The 22,369-nt window shown below is 49.6% G+C and overlaps 1 long non-coding RNA gene and 2 pseudogenes across 1 annotated transcript; 1 reads left to right on the plus strand and 2 right to left on the minus strand.

Moving 5' to 3' along the window:
- The first annotated feature begins 1,673 nt into the window (after nucleotides 1-1,673).
- LOC139248223 (histone H4-like) lies at nucleotides 1,674-1,986 on the plus strand (annotated as a pseudogene).
- A 316-nt stretch (nucleotides 1,987-2,302) lies between these two features.
- LOC139248315 (histone H2A type 2-A-like) lies at nucleotides 2,303-2,778 on the minus strand (annotated as a pseudogene).
- A 4,990-nt stretch (nucleotides 2,779-7,768) lies between these two features.
- Nucleotides 7,769-21,068, minus strand: LOC139248214 (uncharacterized). Its single transcript, XR_011591005.1, has 4 exons — nucleotides 20,994-21,068; nucleotides 15,587-15,753; nucleotides 13,900-13,974; nucleotides 7,769-7,833 (listed from the first exon to the last, which is right to left on the minus strand). It is a non-coding gene; the product is annotated as an uncharacterized lncRNA (long non-coding RNA).
- Nucleotides 21,069-22,369: the final 1,301 nt, after the last annotated feature.

The following is a 22,369-nucleotide window of genomic DNA, read 5'->3' on the forward strand; positions in this document are numbered from 1 at the left end:
GGGGGAGGGGGAGGGGCGAGGGGAGGGGGAGAGGGCGAGAGGGGGGGAGGCTGGAGGGGCCGGGAGCTGACAGCAGGAATGTCTCCACCCCGTCCGCTCGCTGCCTTTAAGTTGCTCTGTGTCGCCGCCTCTCGTTTCATTTCTGGACCCAGTTCTGACTGTCAGAGAGATTTTCCAGAGTCGCCGACATGACTGATACTGCAGCCGCCGAAACGGCTCCTCCTGCCGCCGTCGCTCAAACCAGGCTCCCAGCAAGAAGAAGAAGGCGGCTCCCCGCTCCGGGCCAGCCGGTCCCAAGTTGGGTGACCAGATCCTCAAGGTTGTGGCCGATGGCAAGGATCGAAGGGGAACGTCCCTGGCCGCGATAAGAAGGCTCTGGCGGTCAAAGGCGTCGATGTGGAGAAGCGCGGGCTTCCAGATCAGGTCCAGTATCAGAAGAATGTGATGAATGGTTCCTGAAGCAGATCAAGGGCACGGGCGCCTCGGGCTCATTCAAAATCGCTAATACGGATCCCCAGGGGAAAGTGGGAAAGAAGGTGAAGAAGCCAGCAGCCAAGAAATCTCCAGCAAAGAAAGCAGTAGCCAAGAAATATCCAGCAAAGAAAGCAACAGCCAAGAAATCTCCAGCAAAGAAAGAAGCAGCCAAGAAATCTCCAGCAAAGAAAGCAGCAGCCAAGAAAACGAGCACCAAGGCGGCGCTAACGGCAAAAAAGGCAGCGAAAGGGCCGGCTGGGAAGAAGGCGGCGGCTAAGAAGCTCAAGAGCCCCAAGAAAGTGAAGGCGGCCAAAAAAGTGGAGAACCCGAGGGTCAAGGCCACGCCCAAATCAGCAAAGGTATGGAAAGCAGCGCCCAAAAAGTAAATAAAAAGGCAACTTCTAAACATTTCAACCCAAAGGCTCTTCTTAGAGCCACCCACGCCTCAGAAAAGAGCTAATCCCGGAATCAAATAATCCCTGTCCCGGGCTCAGATTCCAGATAGAAATCATTGAAAATGACCCCGGGATCCCTCGTGACTCGTTGCCATTGGCTGCACCCCACCACGTCCCGCCCCCAGTGTCTGCACCCACGCCCCCCCTCAGTATCCTCACCCCCCTCGGTATCTGCACCGCACCCTCCCCTCCCCCAGTGTCTGCACCTACCCCTCCCCCAGTGCCTATAATAAAACACAATAAACCACAAACACCAGATTCTCCAAATCAGCTGGAATAAGGTGTTTGTAAAGTGCTGAACCGGTCTGTGAGAGGAGATGGAATAAGGTCTGAGATTGACAGGGAACGGACTATATAGGCGGGAATATTCCTGATTGTTAATTGTACCAGGACCTTATTTAACAGCTTCTGGTTCCTGGAAGCCTTGAATATGAATTCCGAGTCTGTAAGGGTTTGTGCGGAGCGCTGTGTATCGGTTGTATTGTGGAGAAAACAATTTGAAATTGGCGGTTGCAGAAAGCTGGAGGTGGAGCTGGAAGATCAGAGGCGGCGCTCTGCTCTGTGTCTCAATCTTGATTCCGTCTCCTCCCCTGCCGCGCTCTCTGTTTAATCTCTCACTCTGTCTCCTGCCCTTCCCGCCTCTCTCACTCTGCGCTTTCTCAGTCAGGTCGGGGCCGGCTCGATAAAAAAGGAGCCAGGAGGAGTTGGTTCCTCATTCAGCGACAGTTTGAGTGAAGAATCATCATGTCTGGACGAGGTAAAGGAGGCAAAGGACTGGGCAAAGGCGGAGCCAAGCGGCACCGTAAAGTGCTCCGTGATAACATCCAGGGCATCACCAAACCCGCCATCCGCTGCCTGGCTCGCCGTGGCGGGTGTCAAGCGGATCTCGGGCCTGATCTACGAGGAGACCCGCGGGGTGCTGAAGGTTTTCCTGGAGAATGTTATCAGGGACACCGTCACTTACACCGAGCACGCCAAGCGCAAGACGGTCACTGCCATGGATGTGGTGTACGCTCTCAAACGGCAGGGCCTCACTCTCTATGGATTCGGCGGCTGAACAACTCCACCCTTTCCACCCAGCACAACACAAAGGCTCTTTTAAGAGCCACCCACCGCCTCACAGAGAGCAGTGACCTGGGGATCGTAGTGTGGACAGTTTGGTTGGGAAGTTATTTCAGCTATTTAATTAATGCAAAGAAACACTTTGATGTTTCTAGTGCCTTACACGGCCATCGGACTTCTGCGGCACTGTTTGAAAATCCACACTTCTAGATGGTTAACCTTATAACTAAAAACATCTGAGGCTCATTTCTGATCAGCAAACTTCAAGCTTAATTATAGTGAAGTATGTTAAATTAAATCTGGGACTATTGTTATCCACAGAACAGAAAGCAGCCCTTTCATAGATACTGTGGGTGGCTTTGAAAAGAGCCTTTGGGTTATTACATTAAATCCTGTCCGCTTTACTTGCCCTTGGCCGCACTGGCGGTTTTCTTGGGCAGTAGCACAGCCTGGATATTAGGCAGCACTCCACCCTGAGCGATGGTCACCTTTCCCAGCAGCTTGTTGAGCTCCTCGTCGTTGCGGATGGCCAACTGCAGGTGTCTGGGGATGATGCGGGTCTTCTTGTTGTCGCGGGCCGCGTTGCCGGCCAGCTCCAGGATTTCAGCGGTCAAATACTCGAGCACAGCAGCCATGTAGACCGGGGCTCCGGCACCCACATGCTCAGCGTAGTTCCCCTTTCGCAGATGCCTGTGAACACGGCCCACAGGGAATGCAGTCCGGCCTGGGAGGAATGAGACTTGGCCTTGGCCCGAACTTTACCGCCAGTTTTTCCTCTCCCAGACATTTCCACAATCCACACGTTCAGAGAAAGAATAATAAACTGTTCCCACATCTGCTTTCTTATACCTTCTGGAGGAATGCAGGGAGCGAATTTGTGATTGGTCGCTCGGTGGTGAATTTCATTGGTCTTTCCAGGTGACCAATCACAGTCTGTTTAGCCCACCAATGAAAGTAGGGCGGAAATTACTGTCTCCAACAGTCAGAATAACGATTTGTAATTCAAAAACCCCGCCAAGAAATTTTAAAATAGCGGATTATGTTAATATAAATTCACCATTAGTCAAAGATTTCCCAACACGTTTTAATTAATTTTGTCTTTTACATATTCCCCTTGCAAGTTCCAGGCTGTTACAATCAGGATTAAATTCGGGTACTATTTCAAACTGTCGAATGGGCGGGAATCAATCCCCACCGATTCTGTAACGGGACACATTTCAACTCAATCTTTGTAAAAGTTGGGTTTCACAGATTATCGATCCTGCAAAGGCGGGAGTGAGCCCAGAACTGGGAGTCCTTCTGTGAAACTGCCCCGGTTCTGGTCTCTGTAAGAACTCCCATTCTGGGTTGTTACACTGCGGGGAGTGTCGGCTTAATAAACGGACTAACCCGCAACAGGAATTGAAAAATAAACTTGAAAAGGGCTTGCGAGAGAGAATGTGTGACTGAAATCTGAGTCTCAGTCCCTAAACAAGCTCTTAATTTGGCAGGCGGTGTAAATGAATGGGTCTGAGAGCACAGGGAAACAGCGACCAGGGACCGTATTTGTAGTTGGCGGAAAATTCCAGCGACGTTAAAGTGGAACCGGACAGTGAAACTGATATCTGAGAATTCAAAACTAAATCTCCAACTGGAAGTGTAAAAGTTCTCAAACATACTTGTTTAGGAAATAATTACAGTAACCAGAGTGTAAAGGGAGATGCGTTTGTGCAGCTCTTTCAGAGAGGTTGTGGGTGGCTCTTAAAAGAGCCGTTGTGTTTGGGGTTTGATCTGTCAGGACAGCGGGCAGTCTCACTTGGAGCTGGTGTACTTGGTCACCGCCTTTGTCCCTTCCGACACGGCGTGCTTGGCCAGCTCCCCGGGCAGCAGCAGGCGCACGGCGGTCTGGATCTCCCGGGAACTGATGGTGCGGCGCTTGTTGTAATGAGCCAGGCGGGAAGCCTCACCCGCGATGCGCTCGAAAATATCGCTTACAAACGAGTTCATGATGCCCATGGGCCTTGGAGGAGATGCCGGTGTCGGGGTGAACCTGCTTCATCACTTTGTAGATGTAGATGGCGTAACTCTCCTTCCTCGACTTTCTGCGCCTCTTGCCTCTCTTCGCTGGGGTTTTCTTGATTACTTTCTTGGCGGGGCCTGTTTTCTTTTTTTTTTATTCGTTGCCAATCTTTCCAATTCTTTGTCAAATCACAAACGCCAGAGGTCACCTTGCACACATCAAGGATCACTCTGCGCCAATGCTCTTAGCCAAAAGGCCTAGAGCCACTGCACCGTTCCTGGAAGTACTGCAATACCAGGTTCGTGCTATGGAGGTGGATGGGTCAGGCCCCCCACACACCTCCGTGGAGGTGGATGGGTCAAGCCACCCCACCCACCTCCTATGTTCTTTTCGTCGGCCGTCGTCTCATTAAATCAGGCGCAGATTTGGGAAATTCTGCTCCGAGCCCGTATTATATCGGCAGCCCCACACTCCGCCCACAGCCCTATGCTAATGAGGGATGGGTGAAGGCAATGGTTGTGAATGGCTTGTCAATATCCATTGTTCTGTATCTCTCTGATTGGATGTTTAAAGAGACCAATCAAATTTGTTGCTCGCCACAATCTCAAATTTTTGAATTAGGTCATGTGTTGCAACACCTCCTGATTTATACTCTGTTCTTTGTGTTTCTGTTTTGCTATCAGGCAAAAATCTTATGAGGAAGGTTCATAAATCTTTTAGTATATATTCAATAATCTGAACAGCAAACTCGCTGCTCTGTTTATCGATCTGGATTTTTACATGTTCAACAGACATTGACCGGTTTATAACCGAGATTGACTGAGGGTGACTTCTGGTCAGGAAACTCCCAGTTTATCAACCGTAGGGATTTAATATCAAGTAGAGAAATAGTGACCTGGATTTATATTGCTCCTTTCACGACCATCGGACTTCTGAACGTGCTTCGCAGCCAATGAAGTGCTTTTTGAAGTGTAGACATTGTAGTAATGTAGGAACGGCGGCAGACATTTCGCGCACAACAAGCTCCCACAAACAGCAATGTGTAATGACCAGATAATCCATTGTGTTGTGTTGATTGAGGGCTAAGTATTGGCCAGGACACCGGGCATAATTGACCTGCTCTTCTTCAAAATAGTGGCCGTGGGATCTATTACATCCACCTGAGAGAGCGACGGACCTCGGTTTAACGTCTCTTCCTATAGATGGCACCTCCGACAGTGCAGCACTCCCTCATCACTGCACTGGTATGTCAGCCTAGATTTTTGTGCTCAAGTCCCTGGAGTGGGACTTGAACCCACAACCTTCTGACTCAGAAGCGAGGGTGCTACCAACTGAAGCACAGCTGATAAGATTGTGATCAATAGATCAGTTTCTTCAGACAGTAACCAGCCCTTTCACAGATAGAGTGCGTGGCTCTGAAAAGAACCAACGTGGTATTAGATTTAATCTTGTCCATTTTACTTGCTCTTGCTGGGCCCAGCATTGGATTTCTTTGTCAGGAGCACCGCGTGGATTTTTGGCTGTTCAACCATGATCCTATTGAATTGTGGAGCAGGCTCGAGGGGCCTTATGGCCTTCTCCCATTTCTTACAGCTGAATTTGATTACACCATTGTGTTAAGTGATTAAATATTTATTTAGACTTGCAGGTCAAGGAATTTCTCAAACGTAAGGGCTATTTACTTGACACAGCTCGACAAAGGCGCACCTAACTTTGATAAACATATTTGGAAATATGATTTATGTGAGTGTTGTTTTTTCTTCAGTTTCTGCTCGGCGAATTTGGGTTTCATTATACACCTGTCAGCTTCGAGTGTGTGAGTGTGATTTTCACATTGTCTCGCTGTCTCTGGGATGTGTGTGTGGGTTTTATTCTGTACCTAGTCAGTTTCTGTTATGCAAATGCATGTTTTACTCTCTACTTGTCAGTTTCTGTTATGTGAGTGTGTTTTACTCTGTCCCTGACAGTCACTGATATGAGAGTGTGGGTTTTATTGTATATTGTTCAGACTTTGAGATGTGAGTGTGAATTTTACTTTATATGAATGAAACAACTGATTTTATTTAAAAGAGAAAGACTAGTAAATGTTATTGAGTGGAATCTGAGTGTCCTTGTACATGAATCACAGAAAGTTAACATGCAGTTACAGCAAACAATTAGGAAGATAAATGGCATGTTAGCCCTTAATGCAAATGGGTTGGAGTAAAAGAGTAAAGTAGCGTTGGTACAATAATATCGAACTGAGATTGGGAGAAATTTCTTCACTCAGAGGGTTGTGAATCACTGGAGTTGGGATTTTAACCTGCATCTGTCAGTTTCCTGTACGTGAATCGTGGTGTTTTCTGTTTTTTTTTGTCATTAATTTGTGGAGATTTACTTGGAGCGAGTGTGCTTGGCCAACTCCCCGGGTAGTACCAGACTCATGGCCGTCGAGATGTGTGGACACAATCTGTACACTCCTCACTGTTAGAGGTTGCTGCCATCTCCTGGCTGAAAGCGAGTGCTGCAACAAGTGACAATCATTCAGCAGAACCCTTTTAAATTCCACAGATCGCTCAGAACCATGTTTATGTTCAGCTTAAACTATTGCAAAGTATTTTATTGGTCCGGCTGAAAACTCCAAACAACCATTAAAAGCAGGTGGAGGCGCTCACCCGATTGTAGTGTGAACAGTGGGTTAATCACTGAGTGTGGGATAGACATTACTGGGCAATTCATTTCAACCAAACGTGTCTTTGCAGAGACGTCTACAGTGCTGGGGTTAATCATTGAGTGTGGGACAGACACTGCCTCTGTCACTCAGCTACTGTGTGCTAATATGGGATTCACTGGTCAGTGTAGGATAGATACCGTATCTGTCACTGTCTGGTACAGTGTGTCAGTGTGGGATTGACTGGGAGTATAGTAAAGACACTATCTGTCACTGTCTGGTACAGTGTGTCAGTGTGGGATTGACTGGTAGTATAGTAAAGACACTGTATCTGTCACTCTCTGGTACAGTGTGTCAGTGTGGGATTGACTGGGAGTATAGTAAAGACACTGTATCTGTCACTGTCTGGTTCAGTGTGTCAGTGTGGGATTGACTGGGAGTATAGTAAAGACACTATCTGTCACTGTCTGGTACAGTGTGTCAGTGTGGGATTGACTGGGAGTATAGTAAAGACACTGTATCTGTCACTGTCTGGTACAGTGTGTCAGTGTGGGATTGACTGGGGAGTATAGTAAAGACACTATCTGTCACTGTCTGGTACAGTGTGTCAGTGTGGGATTGACTGGGAGTATAGTAAAGACACTGTATCTGTCACTGTCTGGTACAGTGTGTCAGTGTGGGATTGACAGGCACGTGTAAAAACAGAAAGCGATGCTTTCCCGCTTGATGCGTGTGATGGTGGTAGAGTGGTGAGCACAGCTGCCTTCCAAGCTAATTGATCTGGGTTCAATTCATGGCCGTAGGATCCAGTCAAAATTTAATCCACTTTCTGTTTGGGATATATAAGTGAGTGTTTTAATCAATACCTGTGAATTTCTCGTTTGTGAATGTGGATTTTAATCTTTACACACATTCTCTGATTATTGTGGGGGGTTTCTATGTACTGTATTGGAACCGGGTTTGTGATTATGGACTTTATTCTGTATCAGCCCCTCTGGTATGTGATGATGACTTTTACTCTGTATCTGTCAGTGTTTGATATGACAGTGTGTTTTATTCCATACCAGTCCTGCTCCTATTTTTTATGTTCTTATTTTTATTATGATATACAAGTAGAAAAGCAAAATACTGTGGATGCTGGAATTGGAAATAAAAACAAAAAATGCTGGAAATTTCAGCAGGTCAGGCAGCATCTGTGGAGAGAGAGAGAGAGAGAGAGAGTTAACGTTTCAGTTCGATAACAAAGGCTCATACACCTGAAACATTAACTCTGTTCCTCTCTCCACTTTTATTGATATGGAATAGAGGGGAGTACTCTGTATCTGTCATTTTCAGCTTTGCGATGGTAGGTTTTAGTCTGTTTCTCTCAGTCCCTGGTACGTGAGCGTCGCTCTGTATCTATTGGTCCCTGGTATGTGCATGTGGACTTTACTCTGTATCTGGCAGTGTCTGTTATGGGAATCTGGATTTTATTCTGTACTTGTCATCTTCTGATTTATTAGTGTGGGTCTTATCCTATAACTGCCAGTTTCTACCTAATTCAGAGATGGTTTTCCTTTGAATCTGTCAGTCTCTGGTATGGGAGTATGTATCTATCTATGTGCCTGTCAATCCCTGGTATGGAAGTATGTATCTATCGGTGTGCCTGTCAGTCTCTAGTATGGGAGTATGTATCTATCTGTGCTGTCCGTGTCGAGTATGGGAGTATGTTACTATCTCTGTGCCTGTCAGTGTCTGGTATGGGAGTATGAATCTATCTCTGTGCCTGTCAGTCCCTGGTATGGGAGTACGTATCTATCTGTGTGCATTCAGTGACTGGTATGGGAGTAATATCTATCTGTGTGCCTGTCAGTCTCTGCTTTAGGAGTATGTATCCATCTCTGTGCCTGCCATTCTCTGGTATGGAAGTATGTATCTATCTCTGTCCCTTTCAGTCGCTGGTGTGTGAGTATGTATCTATCTCTGTCCCTGTCAGTGTCAGGTACAGGAGTATGTATCTTTCTCTGTGCCAGTTAGTGTCTGCTAAGGGTGTTTCCATCTGTGTGCCGGTCAATATCTGGTATGGAAGTACGTATCTATCTCTGTACCTGTCGATCGCTGGTGTGGGACTATGTATCTTTCTGTCCCTGTCAGTGTCTGCTATGGGAGTATGTATCGATCCGTGCAGTCCGTGTCTGTTATGGGAGTCATCATCGTCATAGGCAGTCCCTCGAGTCGAGGATGACTTGCTTCCATGCTCAAAAGTTCACAGGTGTTTCAATGAAGGACCTAATATTCCAGGTCCCGAACTACATGTTAAAGGGTGAAAGGTATCTGTGCGTCGATTTTTTTTTTAACATGTGGTGGCAGTTGCACACCAGCCACCACATGGACTTGACAGAGCTAGGTCTTGGTCCAGTGGCAAGGGTTATCCAAGACGACTGGAGACCAGCTCTGCGGCACTGACCTAGTGCGCACACATATCGCAGTGTGGGTTGGCCCATGCTGCCACTGGGCCCTCGCCTCTCCTGGGCCCCGAACTCAAGCCTCTCCTTGGCCCTGATCTACCCATCTGGTACTCCCATCTGTATCTATCTGTGTACCTGTCAGTCTCTGGTATGGGGGGATGTATCCATTTCTGCCTGTCCCACTCAGTGTCAAGTACGGGAGTATGTATCGATCCATGCTGTCCGTGTTTGGTATGTGAGTATGTATCTATCTCTGTCCCGGTCCGTCTCTGGTATGGGAGTATGTATCTATCTCTGTCCCTGTCCGTCTCTGGTATGGGAGCATGTATCTATCTCTGTGCCAGTTAGTGTCTGGTAAGGATGTTTCCATCTGTGTGCCTGTCAGTCTCTGGTATTGGAGTATGTATCTATCTCTGTCTCTGTCACTCTCTGGTATGGAGTATGTATCTATCACTGTGCCTGTCAGTCTCTGGTGTGGGAGTATGTATCTTTCTGTGCCTGTCATTCACTGGTCTGGGAGTATGTATCTATCGCTGTCCCTGTCAGTCTCTGGTATAGGAGTATGTATCTATCTGTGCCTGTCAGTCTCTGGTATGGGAGTAAGTATCTATCTCTGTTCTGTCACCCTCTGGTATGGGACTATGTATCTCTGTCTCTGCCACTCTCTGGTATGGAGTATGTATCCAACTCTGTGCCTATCAGTGCTTGGAATGGAAGTATATATCTATCTCTGTGCCTGTCAGTCTCTGGTATGGAAGTATGTATCTATCTCTGTGCCTGTCAGTCTCTGATATGGGAGTAAGTATCTATCTGTGTGCCTGTCAGTCTCATGTGAGGGAGAATGTATCTATATCTGTGCCTGTCAGTCTCTGGTATGGAAGTATGTATCTATCTCTGTGCCTGTCAGTCTCTGGTATGGGAGTATGTATCTATCTGTGCCAGTCAATCTCTGGTATGGGAGCACCTATTTATGTCTGTACCTGTCAGACGCTGGTATGGGCGTATGTATCCACCTCTGCCCGTCAGTCTCTGGTATGGGAGAACGTATCAGTCTGTGCCTGTCAGTGTCGGGTATTTGAGTATGTATCTATCTGTGCCTGTCAGTCTCTGGTATGGAAGTATGCATCTATCTCTGTGCCTGTCAGTCTCTGGTATGGGAGCATGTATCTATCTCTGTGCCTGTCAGTCACTGGTGTGGGAATATGTGTCTTTCTGTGCCTGTCACTGTCTGGTATGGAAGCATGTATCTATCTCTGTGCCCGTCAGTCTCGGGTATGGGAGCATGTATCAATCTGTGTGCTGTCAGTCTCTGGAATGGGAGTATGTATCTATCTCCGTGCCGGGTGTGGGAGTATGTATCTATCTCTGTGCTGTCAGTCTCTGGTGTGGGAGTGTGTATCTATCTGTGTGCTTGTCAGTTTCTGGTATGGGAGCATGTATCTAACTCTGTGCCCGTCAGTCTCTGGTCTGCGAGTATGTATCTATCTGTGTGCAAGTCAGTCTCTGGTATGGGAGTATGTATCTATCTCTGTGCCTGTCAATCTCGGGTATGGGATTATGTATCTATCTGTGTGCATGTCAGTGTCCGGTACAGAAGTTTGTATCTATCTTTCTGCTTGTCAGTCGCTGGTATGGGTGTATGTATATATGTGTGTGCCTGTCACTGTCTGGTATGGGAGTATCCCTGTGCCGGGTGTGGGAGTATGTATCTATCTCTGTGCGGTCAGTCTCTGGTCTGGGAGTATGTATCTATCTGTGTGCAAGTCAGTCTCTGGTATGGGAGTATGTATCTATCTCTGTGCCCGTCAGTGTCCGGTATACAATTATGTAACTACCTCTGTGCTGTCAATCTCTGGTGTGGGAGTATGTATATATGTGTGTGCCTGTCACTGTCTGGTGTGGGAGTATCTCTGTGCCGGGTGTGGGAGTATGTATCTATCTCTGTGCGGTCAGTCTCTGGTATGGGAGTATGTATCTATCTCTGTGCCCGTCAGTGTCCGGTATACAATTATGTAACTACCTCTGTGATGTCAATCTCTGGTGTGGGAGTATGTATCTATCTCTGTGCCTATAATTCTCTGGTATCGGAGTCTGTATCTATCTGTGCTGTCAGTTTCTGGTATGGGCGTATGTATCAATCTCTGTACCTGTCAGTCTCTGGTATGGGAGTATGTATCTATCTCTGTCCCAGTCAATCTCTGGTATGGCTGTATATATATACATATGTGTGTGCCTGTCACTGTCTGGTATGGAAGTATGTATCTAACTCTGTGCAAGTCAGACTCTGGTATGGGAGTATATATCTATCTCTGTGCTGTCAGTTTCTGTTTTTTCTGGAATTTTCTAATTTACTGGCATTCTTTGATGATATAACGAGCATGGTGGATAGAGGTGTACCAATGGATGTGGTGTATTTAGATTTCCAAAAGGCATTTGGTAAGGTGCCACACAAAAGGTTACTGCAGAAGATAGAGTTACGCGGAGTCAGAGGAAATGTATTAGCATGGATAGAGAATTGTCTGACGAACAGAAAGCAGAGAGTCGGGATAAATGGGTCCTTTTCGGGTTGGAAATCGGTGGTTAGTGGTGTGCCACAGGGATCGGTGCTGGGACCACAACTGTTTACAATATACATAGATGACCTGGAAGAGGGGACAGAGTGTTGTGTAACAAAATTTGCAGATGACACAAAGATTAGTGGGAAAGCGGGTTGTGGAGAGGACACAGAGAGGCTGCAAAGAGATTTAGATAGGTTAAGCGAATGGGCTAAGGTTTGGCAGATGGAATACAATGTCGGAAAGTATGAGGTCATCCACCTTGGGGAAAAAAAACAGTAAAAGGGAATATTATTTCAATGGGGAGAAATTACAACATGCTGAGATGCAGAGGGACCTGGGGTTCCTTGTGCATGAATCCCAAAAAGTTAGTTTGCAGGTGCAGCAGGTAATCAGGAAGGCGAATGGAATGTTGGCCTTCATTGCGAGAGGGATGGAGTACAAAAGCAGGGAGGACCTACTGCAACTGTATAGGGTATTGGTGAGGCCGCACCTGGAGTACTGCGTGCAGTTTTGGTCCCCTTACTTAAGGAAGGATATACTGGCTTTGGAGCGGGTACAGAGACGATTCACTAGGCTGATTCCGGAGATGAGGGGGTTACTTTATGATGATAGATTGAGTAGACTGGGTCTTTACTCGTTGGAGTTCAGAAGGATGAGGGGTGATCTTATAGAAACATTTAAAATAATGAAAGGGATAGACAAGATAGAGGCGGAGAGGTTGTTTCCACTGGTCAGGGAGACTAGAACTTGGGGGCGCAGCCTCAAAATACGGGGGAGCCAATTTAAAACCGAGTTGAGAAGGAATTTCTTCTCCCAGAGGGTTGTGAATCTGTGGAATTCTCTGCCCAAGGAAGCAGTTGAGGCTAGCTCATTGAATGTATTCAAGTCACAGATAGATAGATTTTTAACCAATAAGGGAATTAAGGGTTTCGGGGAGCGGGCGTGTAAGTGGAGCTGAGTCCACGGCCAGATCAGCCATGATCTTATTGATTGGCGGAGCAGGCTCAAGGGGCTAGATGGCCTACTCCTGTTCCTAATTCTTATGTATTGGTCTGGGAGAATGCATCTATCTTGTGCCTGTCGGTCTTTGGTATGGGAGTTTGCATCTATCTGTGCTGTCAGTCTCTGGTATGGGAGTATGTATCTATCTGTGCCTGTCACTGTCTGATATGGGAGTATGTATCTATCTCTGTGCCCGGTGTGGGATTATGTATCTATCTCTGTGCTCGTCAGTGTCTGGTCTGGAAGTATATATCTATCTCTGTCCCTGTCAGTCTCTGGTATGGGATTATGTATCTATCTGTGTGCCTGTCCGTCTCTGGTATGGGAGTATTTATCTATCTGTGTGCAAGTCAGTCTCTGATATGGGAGTATGTATCTATCTTTGTTCCTGTCAGTCTTTGGTATAGAAACATAGAAAATTGGTGCAGGAGTAGGCCATTCAGCTCTTCGAGCCTGCACCGCCATTCAATGAGTTCATGGCTGAACATGCAACTTCAGTACCCCATTCCTGCTTTCTCGCCATACCCCTTGATCCCCCTAGTAGTAAGGACTACATCTAACTCCTTTTTGAATATATTTAGTGAATTGTCCTCAACAACTTTCTGTGGTAGAGAATTCCACAGGTTCACCACTCTCTGGGTGAAGAAGTTTCTCCTCATCTCAGTCCTAAATGGCTTACCCCTTATCCTTAGACTGTGACCCCTTGTTCAGGACTTCCCCAACATTGGGAACATTCTTCCTGCATCTACCCTGTCTAAACCCATCAGAATTTTAAACGTTTCTATGAGGTCCCCTCTCATTCTTCTGAACTCCAGTGAATACAAGCCCAGTTGATCCAGTCTTTCTTGATAGGTCAGTCCCGCCATCCCGGGAATCAGTCTGGTGAACCTTCGCTGCACTCCCTCAATAGCAAGAATGTCCTTCCTCAAGTTAGGAGACCAAAACTGTGCACAATACTCCAGGTGTGGCCTCACCAAGGCCCTGTACAACTGTAGCAACACTTCCCTGCCCCTGTACTCAAATCCCCTCGCTATGAAGGCCAACATGCCATTTGCTTTCTTAACCGCCTGCTGTACCTGCATGCCAACCTTCAATGACTGATGTACCATGACACCCACTTCTCGTTGCACCTCCCCTTTTCCTAATCTGTCACCATTCAGGTAATATTCTGCCTTCCTGTTTTTGCCACCAAAGTGGATAACGTCACATTTATCCACATTATACTGCATCTGCCATGCATTTGCCCACTCACCTAACCTGTCCAAGTCACCCTGCAGCCTCTTAGCTTCCTCCTCACAGCTCACACTGGCACCCAGCTTAGTGTCATCTGCAAATGTAGGGATATTACATTCAATTCCTTTGTCTAAATCATGAATGTATATTGTAAATAGCTGGGGTCCCAGCATAGAAACATAGAAAATAGGTGCAGGAGTAGGCCATTCGGACCTTCAAGCCTGCACCACCATTCAACAAGATCATGGCTGATCAGCCACCCCAGCACCAACCCCCCACGCCCCTTCCACAACCCCCGACCCCCCCCGGTTGCATGGACCCTTCCAGCACCCCACCAGTCACTGCCTGCCGTTCTGAAAATAACCCGTTTGATCCTACTCTTTGCTTCCTGTCTGCCAACCAGTTCTCTATCCATGTCAATACATTACCCCCAATACCATGTGCTTTAATTTTGCACATCTCTTGTGTGGGACCTTGTCAAAAGCCTTTTGAAATTCGAAATACACCACATCCACTGGTTCTCCCTTATCCACTCTATTAGTTACATCCTCAAAAAATTCTGGAAGATTGGTCAAGCATGACTAATCTCTCCACATAATTGAAGTCTCAGGTATCATCCTGGTAAACCTCCTCTGTACCCTCTCCAACACCTTGGCATTCTTCCTAATGTGTGTTGCTCAGAATTGTACACAATACTCCAGCCTCACCACTGATTTGTAATGGGTTAGCATTGAACTCCTTGTTTTTATGTTTAGTGCTCCATTTACAAAGTGAAAGATCCCATACACTCTCTTAAATGTCTTATCAGCTTACCCTTCCATCTTCAAACATTTGTGGATATTTACCCCCAGGTCTCTCTGCTCTTACATCCCCTCAAAATAGTACCGTCTACATTATACTGCCTCTCCATGTTGAACTTCCCAAAGTGTATCATTTCACACTGAGCTATAATAAATTGCATCTGCCATGTTTCAGTCCAGTTCACCAGTCTGTCTGTGCCTTTCTAAAGGCTGCTGCGATCCTGCTCACCATTTACTACAATCAACTTTCTTGCCCTCAGCAAACCTCGAAGGTCCACTCCCGATAGCGAAGACCAGGTCATTTTAAATATAACCAGAAAAGCAAAGGCATCAATTGTGACACCTGGTTGACCCAATGTAAACTTCTCCGCAGTTGGAGAAACATCGGTCCACCACTGCTCTCTGCCCCCTGTCCCTCAGCTAATGACAGATCCAATTTACCAGTCCCTTTAACACCATGTGCTTCAATTTTACAAACAAGTCCATTATGTGATACTTTATCAAATGGCTTTTGAAAGTCCATGTATACAACCTCTACTGCACTTACCTCAACACTGTGATACTTAATTTACTCTAAAAACACACACGATTCAATGTGACTGTGTGTTCAGAGACAGAAACTGATCTTATTTCATGTCCCACTGCACGACCTCCTGCTGGATAATTGTGCTCGGTGGTCAGACTCTCCCAATCTCATTCCCATCATTTCCTGCCTTACCTTGTAATCTTTGTGCACTTGTCTACAGGACCAGTGTGTATCTGAGTCAATGGGGCTCTCTCTGACCTTTCTCCCCAGTCCATCCCCAGGACCAGTGTGTATCTGAGTCAATGGGACTCTCTCTGACCTTTCTCCCCAGTCCATCCCCAGGACCAGGGTGTATCTGGGTCAAAGGGAATCTCTCTTACCTTTCGCCCCTGTCGATCTATGAAAGCTCTTTGAATCAGAAAGGTTATCTCTGGTCGGTGCTCTCACAATCCTGTGCTGGTTCACCGGCCATTGTTCCTCAGTCTACAGTCCCTGTTTCCTTCCACCTGTGGAACTTTCTCAATCACTCCATCATTCACCGGAAGATCTAATAATGGCAGGGCAGAAAATGAGACAAATATTGACGGTGTGCAGTGGAATGTAATATATATTTTTCTGATGCTTAATAAAACTGAAAGTTCAGGGTTGAGTATTCTTGTTGGAGTTTGTCATTTCCCCGGCAAGCCCACGGGAGCATCACACAAATTGCCAGAGTTCTTGACAAAACTGCGGAATTTACTGTCTATTGCTTAGACAAACCGGCACTGTGTGATCTCACTGAGTCCATCCTCCCCGGGTTACACACTGTCTGATCTCACTGGTTGCCGGGTTACACACTGTCTGATCTCACTGGACCCATCCTTCCCGGGTTACACACTGTCTGATCTCACTGGGCCCATCCTCCCCAGGTTACACACTGTCTGATCTCACTGGGCCCCCGGGTTACACACTGTCTGATCTCACGGGCCCATCCTCCCCGGGTTACACACTGTCTGAACTCACTGAGCCCATCCTCCCCGGGTGACACCAGTCTGATCTCACTGGGCCCCCGGGTTACACACTGTCTGATCTCACTGGGCCCATCCTCCCCGGGTTACACACTGTCTGATCTGACTGGGCCCTGGGGTTACACACTGTCTGATCTCACTGGGCCCCCGGGTTACACACTGTCTGATCTCACTGGGCCAACCCCCGGGTTACACACTGTCTGATCTCACTGGCCCCCGGGTTACACACTGTCATGATCTCACTGGGCCCCCGGGTTACACACTGTTTGATCTCACTGGGCCCCCGGGTTACACACTGTCTGATCTCACTGGGCCCCCGGGTTACACACTGTCTGATTTCACTGGCCCCCGGGTTACACACTGTCCGATCTGACTGGGCCCTGGGGTTACACACTGTCTGATCTCACTGGGCCCATACACCCTAGGTTACACACTGTCTGATCTCACTGGGCCCCCGGGTTACACACTGTCTGATCTCACTGGGCCCCCGGGTTACACACTGTCTGATTTCACTGGCCCCCGGGTTACACACTGTCTGATCTCACTGGGCCACTGGGTTACACACTGTCTGATCTCACTGGGCCACCGGGTAACACACTGTCTGATCTCAGTGGGCCCCCGGGTTACACACTGTCTGATCTCACTGGGCCCCCGGGTTACACACTGTCTGATCTCACTGGGCCAACCCCCGGGTTACACACTGTCTGATCTCACTGGGCCCCCGGGTTACACACTGTCTGATCTCACTGGCCCCCGGGTGACACACTGTCTGATCTCACTGGGCCCCCGGGTTACACACTGTCTGATCTCACTGGGCCCACGGGTTACACACTGTCTGATCTCACTGGGCCCCCGGGTTACACACTGTCTGATCTCACGGGCCCATCCTCCCCGGGTTACACACTGTCTGATCTGACTGGGCCCTGGGGTTACACACTGTCTGATCTCACTGGGCCCATACACCCCAGGTTATACACTGTCTGATCTCACTGGGCCCCCGGGTTACACACTGTCTGATCTCACTGGGACCCCGGGTTACACACTGTCTGATCTCACTGGGCCCCCGGGTTACACACTGTCTGATCTCACTGGGCCAACCCCCGGGTTACACACTGTCTGATCTCACTGGCCCCCGGGTTACACACTGTCATGATCTCACTGGGCCCCCGGGTTACACACTGTTTGATCTCACTGGGCCCCCGGGTTACACACTGTCTGATCTCACTGGGCCCCCGGGTTACACACTGTCTGATCTCACTGGGACCCCGGGTTACACACTGTCTGATCTCACTGGGCCCCCGGGTTACACACTGTCTGATCTCACTGGGCCAACCCCCGGGTTACACACTGTCTGATTTCACTGGCCCCCGGGTTACACACTGTCCAATCTGACTGGGCCCTGGGGTTACACACTGTCTGATCTCACTGGGCCCATACACCCCAGGTTACACACTGTCTGATCTCACTGGGCCCCCGGGTTACACACTGTCTGATCTCACTGGGCCCCCGGGTTACACACTGTTTGATTTCACTGGCCCCCGGGTTACACACTGTCTGATCTCACTGGGCCACAGGGTTACACACTGTCTGATCTCACTGGGCCACCGGGTAACACACTGTCTGATCTCACTGGGCCCCCGGGTTACACACTGTCTGATCTCACTGGGCCCCCGGGTTACACACTGTCTGATCTCACTGGGCCAACCCCCGGGTTACACACTGTCTGATCTCACTGGGCCCCCGGGTTACACACTGTCTGATCTCACTGGCCCCCGGGTGACACACTGTCTGATCTCACTGGGCCCCCGGGTTACACACTGTCTGATCTCACTGGGCCCACGGGTTACACACTGTCTGATCTCACTGGGCCCCTGGGTTACACACTGTCTGAGCTCACTGGGCCCCTGGGTTACACACTGTCTGATCTCACTGGCCCCCGGGTTACACACTGTCTGATCTCACTGGGCCCCCGGGTTACACACTGTCTGATCTCACTGGGCCCCTGGGTTACACACTGTCTTATCTCACTGGCCCCCGGGTTACACACTGTCTGATCTCACTGGGCCCACCCCCGGGTTACACACTGTCTGATCTCACTGGGCCCCCGGGTTACACACTGTCTGATCTCACTGGGCCCCCGGGTTACACACTGTCTGATCTCACTGGGTCCCCGGGTTACACACTGTCTGATCTCACTGGGCCCAGCCCCGGGTTACACACTGTCTGATCTCACTGGGCCCCCAGGTTACACACTGTCTGATCTCACTGGGCCCCCGGGTTACACACTGTCTGATCTCACTGGGCCCCCGGGTTACACACTGTCTGATCTCACTGGGCCCCCAGGTTACACAATGTCTGATCAAACTGGCCCCCGGGTTACACACTGTCTGATCTCACTGGGACCCCGGGTTACACACTGTCTGATCTCACTGGCCCCCGGGTTACACACTGTCTGATCTCACTGGGCCCACCCCCGGGTTACACACTGTCTGATCTCACTGGGCCCCCGGGTTACACACTGTCTGATCTCACTGGGCCCCCGGGTTACACACTGTCTGATCTCACTGGGCCCCCGGGTTACACACTGTCAGATCTCACTGGGCCCCCGGGTTACACACTGTCTGGTCTCACTGGGCCCCCGGGTTACACACTGTCTGATCTCACTGGGCCCCCGGGTTACACACTGTTTGATCTCACTGGGCCCCCAGGTTACACACTGTCTGATCTCACTGGGCCCCCGGGTTACACACTGTCTGATCTCACTGGGCCCACCCCCGGGTTACACAATGTCTGATCTCACTGGGCCCACCCCCGGGTTACACACTGTCTGATTTCACTGGGCCCCCAGGTTACACAATGTCTGATCAAACTGGCCCCCGGGTTACACACTGTCTGATCTCACTGGGACCCCGGGTTACACACTGTCTGATCTCACTGGCCCCCGGGTTACACACTGTCTGATCTCACTGGGCCCACCCCCGGGTTACACACTGTCTGATCTCACTGGGCCCCCGGGTTACACACTGTCTGATCTCACTGGGCCCCCGGGTTACACACTGTCTGATCTCACTGGGCCCCCGGGTTACACACTGTCAGATCTCACTGGGCCCCCGGGTTACACACTGTCTGGTCTCACTGGGCCCCCGGGTTACACACTGTCTGATCTCACTGGGCCCCCGGGTTACACACTGTTTGATCTCACTGGGCCCCCAGGTTACACACTGTCTGATCTCACTGGGCCCCCGGGTTACACACTGTCTGATCTCACTGGGCCCACCCCCGGGTTACACAATGTCTGATCTCACTGGGCCCACCCCCGGGTTACACACTGTCTGATTTCACTGGGCCCCCGGGTTACACACTGTCTGATCTCACTGGCCCCCGGGTTGCACACTGTCTGATCTCACTGGGCCCACCCCCGGGTTACACACTGTCTGATCTCACTGGACCCCCGGTTACACACTGTCTGATCTCACTGGGCCCCCGGGTTACACACTGTCTGATCTCACTGGGCCCACCCCCGGGTTACACACTGTCTGATCTCACTGGGCCCCCAGGTTACACACTGTCTGATCTCACTGGGCCCACTCCCGGGTTACACACTGTCTGATCTCACTGGGCCCCCGGGTTACACACTGTCTGATCTCACTGGGCCCCCGGGTTACACACTGTTTGATCTCACTGGGCCCCCGGGTTACACACTGTCAGATCTCACTGGGCCCCCGGGTTACACACTGTCTGGTCTCACTGGGCCCCCGGGTTACACACTGTCTGATCTCACTGGGCCCCCGGGTTACACACTGTTTGATCTCACTGGGCCCACCCCCGGGTTACACACTGTCTGATCTCACTGGGCCCCCGGGTTACACACTGTCTGATCTCACTGGCCCCCGGGTTACACACTGTCTGATCTCACTGGGCCCCCGGGTTACACACTGTCTGATCTCACTGGCCCCCGGGTTACACACTGTCTGATCTCACTGGGCCCCCGGGTTACACACTGTCTGATCTCACTGGGCCCCCGGGTTACACACTGTCTGATCTCACTGGGCCCCCGGGTTACACACTGTCTGATCTCACTGGGCCCCCGGGTTACACACTGTCTGATCTCACTGGGCCCACCCCCGGGTTGCACACTGTCTGATCTCACTGGGCCCACCCCCGGGTTACACACTGTCTGATCTCACTGGGACCCCGGGTTACACACTGTCTGATCTCACTGGGCCCACCCCCGGGTTACACACTGTCTGATCTCACTGGGACCCCGGGTTACACACTGTCTGATCTCACTGGGCCCACCCCCGGGTTACACACTGTCTGATCTCACTGGGCCCACCCCCGGGTTACACACTGTCTGATCTCACTGGGCCCACCCCCGGGTTACACACTGTCTGATCTCACTGGGACCCCGGGTTACACACTGTCTGATCTCAGTGGGCCCACCCCCGGGTTACACACTGTCTGATCTCACTGGGCCCACCCCCGGGTTACACACTGTCTGATCTCACTGGGCCCACCCCCGGGTTACACACTGTCTGATCTCACTGGGCCCACCCCCGGGTTACACACTGTCTGATCTCACTGGGCCCACCCCCGGGTTACACACTGTCTGATCTCACTGGGCCCCCGGGTTACACACTGTCTGATCTCACTGGGCCCACCCCCGGGTTACACACTGTCTGATCTCACTGGGCCCCCGGGTTACACACTGTCCGGGTCAGCACATTCCCCGGGACCTGATGATGACAGTAATCTAACCTCGGTTTCTGTGCTCACTTACAAACACTTTAATTTAAACTTTAAAGTCCCGCCCTGTGTGAGAGCAAACATCAGATCTGACACTTCCGCATTTTCCCTCATGTAGATGGCAATGCTCCATTTTCTGTGCACAGTTACAAAGCGGCACTGTTACACTTTAAAGTCCCTCCCGGTGTTTGTTCAGCTCTCGGGCTGAGCCGCCCGCTCTCAGTCCGTGAGCCCAGTTCCCCCAGTGACAGAGCGCGGCCCCGGTAACCCTGGCTGCACACAGGAGATTGACAGCCCCTTGCACCAATCCCAGTTCCGCTCCACCACAGAGCCCCGCCCAGAGGACTGCAGAAGATGCCGCGCGGGGTCACGTGGCTCCTGATTTGAACCCGGAGCAGTTGAACTGTCACTCCGCGAGCCCGGCAGCGCGCGGGACATGGCCCCGCCCGCCGTGTGTGACGTCAGGGCCCCGCCCACACAGCCCCTGAGCTCAGCAGCGGGAATGCTGCAATCTGAGAGAATAAAGACAGAAGGTGCTGGAAACACTCAGCCGCTCAGGCAGCTTGTGTGGGGGGATAGAGAGAGAATTAACCTGAGGGAAGCTCATTGTTATTGCCCTGACATTCAGGGGCACGCTGCTTTACCTGCTGTTGGGGGAAGTGCAGCTGAAAGATTTATTGACAATATACAGGACTGTTTCCTGACTCAACATGTTAATGAAGTAACTGGGGAAAGTTATATATTGGATCTGGTGCTTAGTAGTGAGCCTGACCTGGTGTGGGGGAACATCTGGGCAACACTGATCACATTATACGCTCCCAATTGGCCGGGAGAACCAAAGGGACTGAGAACCTGCGACTCGCGCCACATTTCAGACGGGCAAACTTCTCCAAAATGGCAGAGGACTTGCAACAGGTAAATTGGCCAACCCCCCTCGGTGCTGATGCGACCGATGTTGAATATAAATGGAAAGTTTTTCAGAATACGATTAAAAATGTTGAAAACCAACATGTAGACAAAATCAAAAGATAGACATGTGGTGAGAAAAAGCCAAGGTGGCCGACTGGCTCTGTACAAAGACAAATCAGATATAAACAGAAATGTCTCTATAAATTAAATCATTTAACACTCAAATAAATAGGGTGAATACAAGGAACAATTAAAGAAAACGAAGGCTGCTATTCGATCAGCAAAAAGGCTAATGGGAAAAAGGATTGTGGACAACTGTGGCAGTCATGGGAAGAGCTTTTTGAGTTATGTGAAGAGTCAGAGAACTATCAAAAACTGTTTTGGGCCACTGAAGGGTGTTCAAGGACAGGTTACAAAGGACTCACTGAGTATGGCGGAAATATTAAATGAGTACTTTGCATCAGTATTCACCCTTGAAAATCATGCTCAAATATTAGAATT

This window comes from Pristiophorus japonicus, unplaced genomic scaffold (assembly GCF_044704955.1).
Source record: "Pristiophorus japonicus isolate sPriJap1 unplaced genomic scaffold, sPriJap1.hap1 HAP1_SCAFFOLD_29, whole genome shotgun sequence".
Classification (NCBI taxonomy): Eukaryota; Metazoa; Chordata; class Chondrichthyes; family Pristiophoridae; genus Pristiophorus; species Pristiophorus japonicus.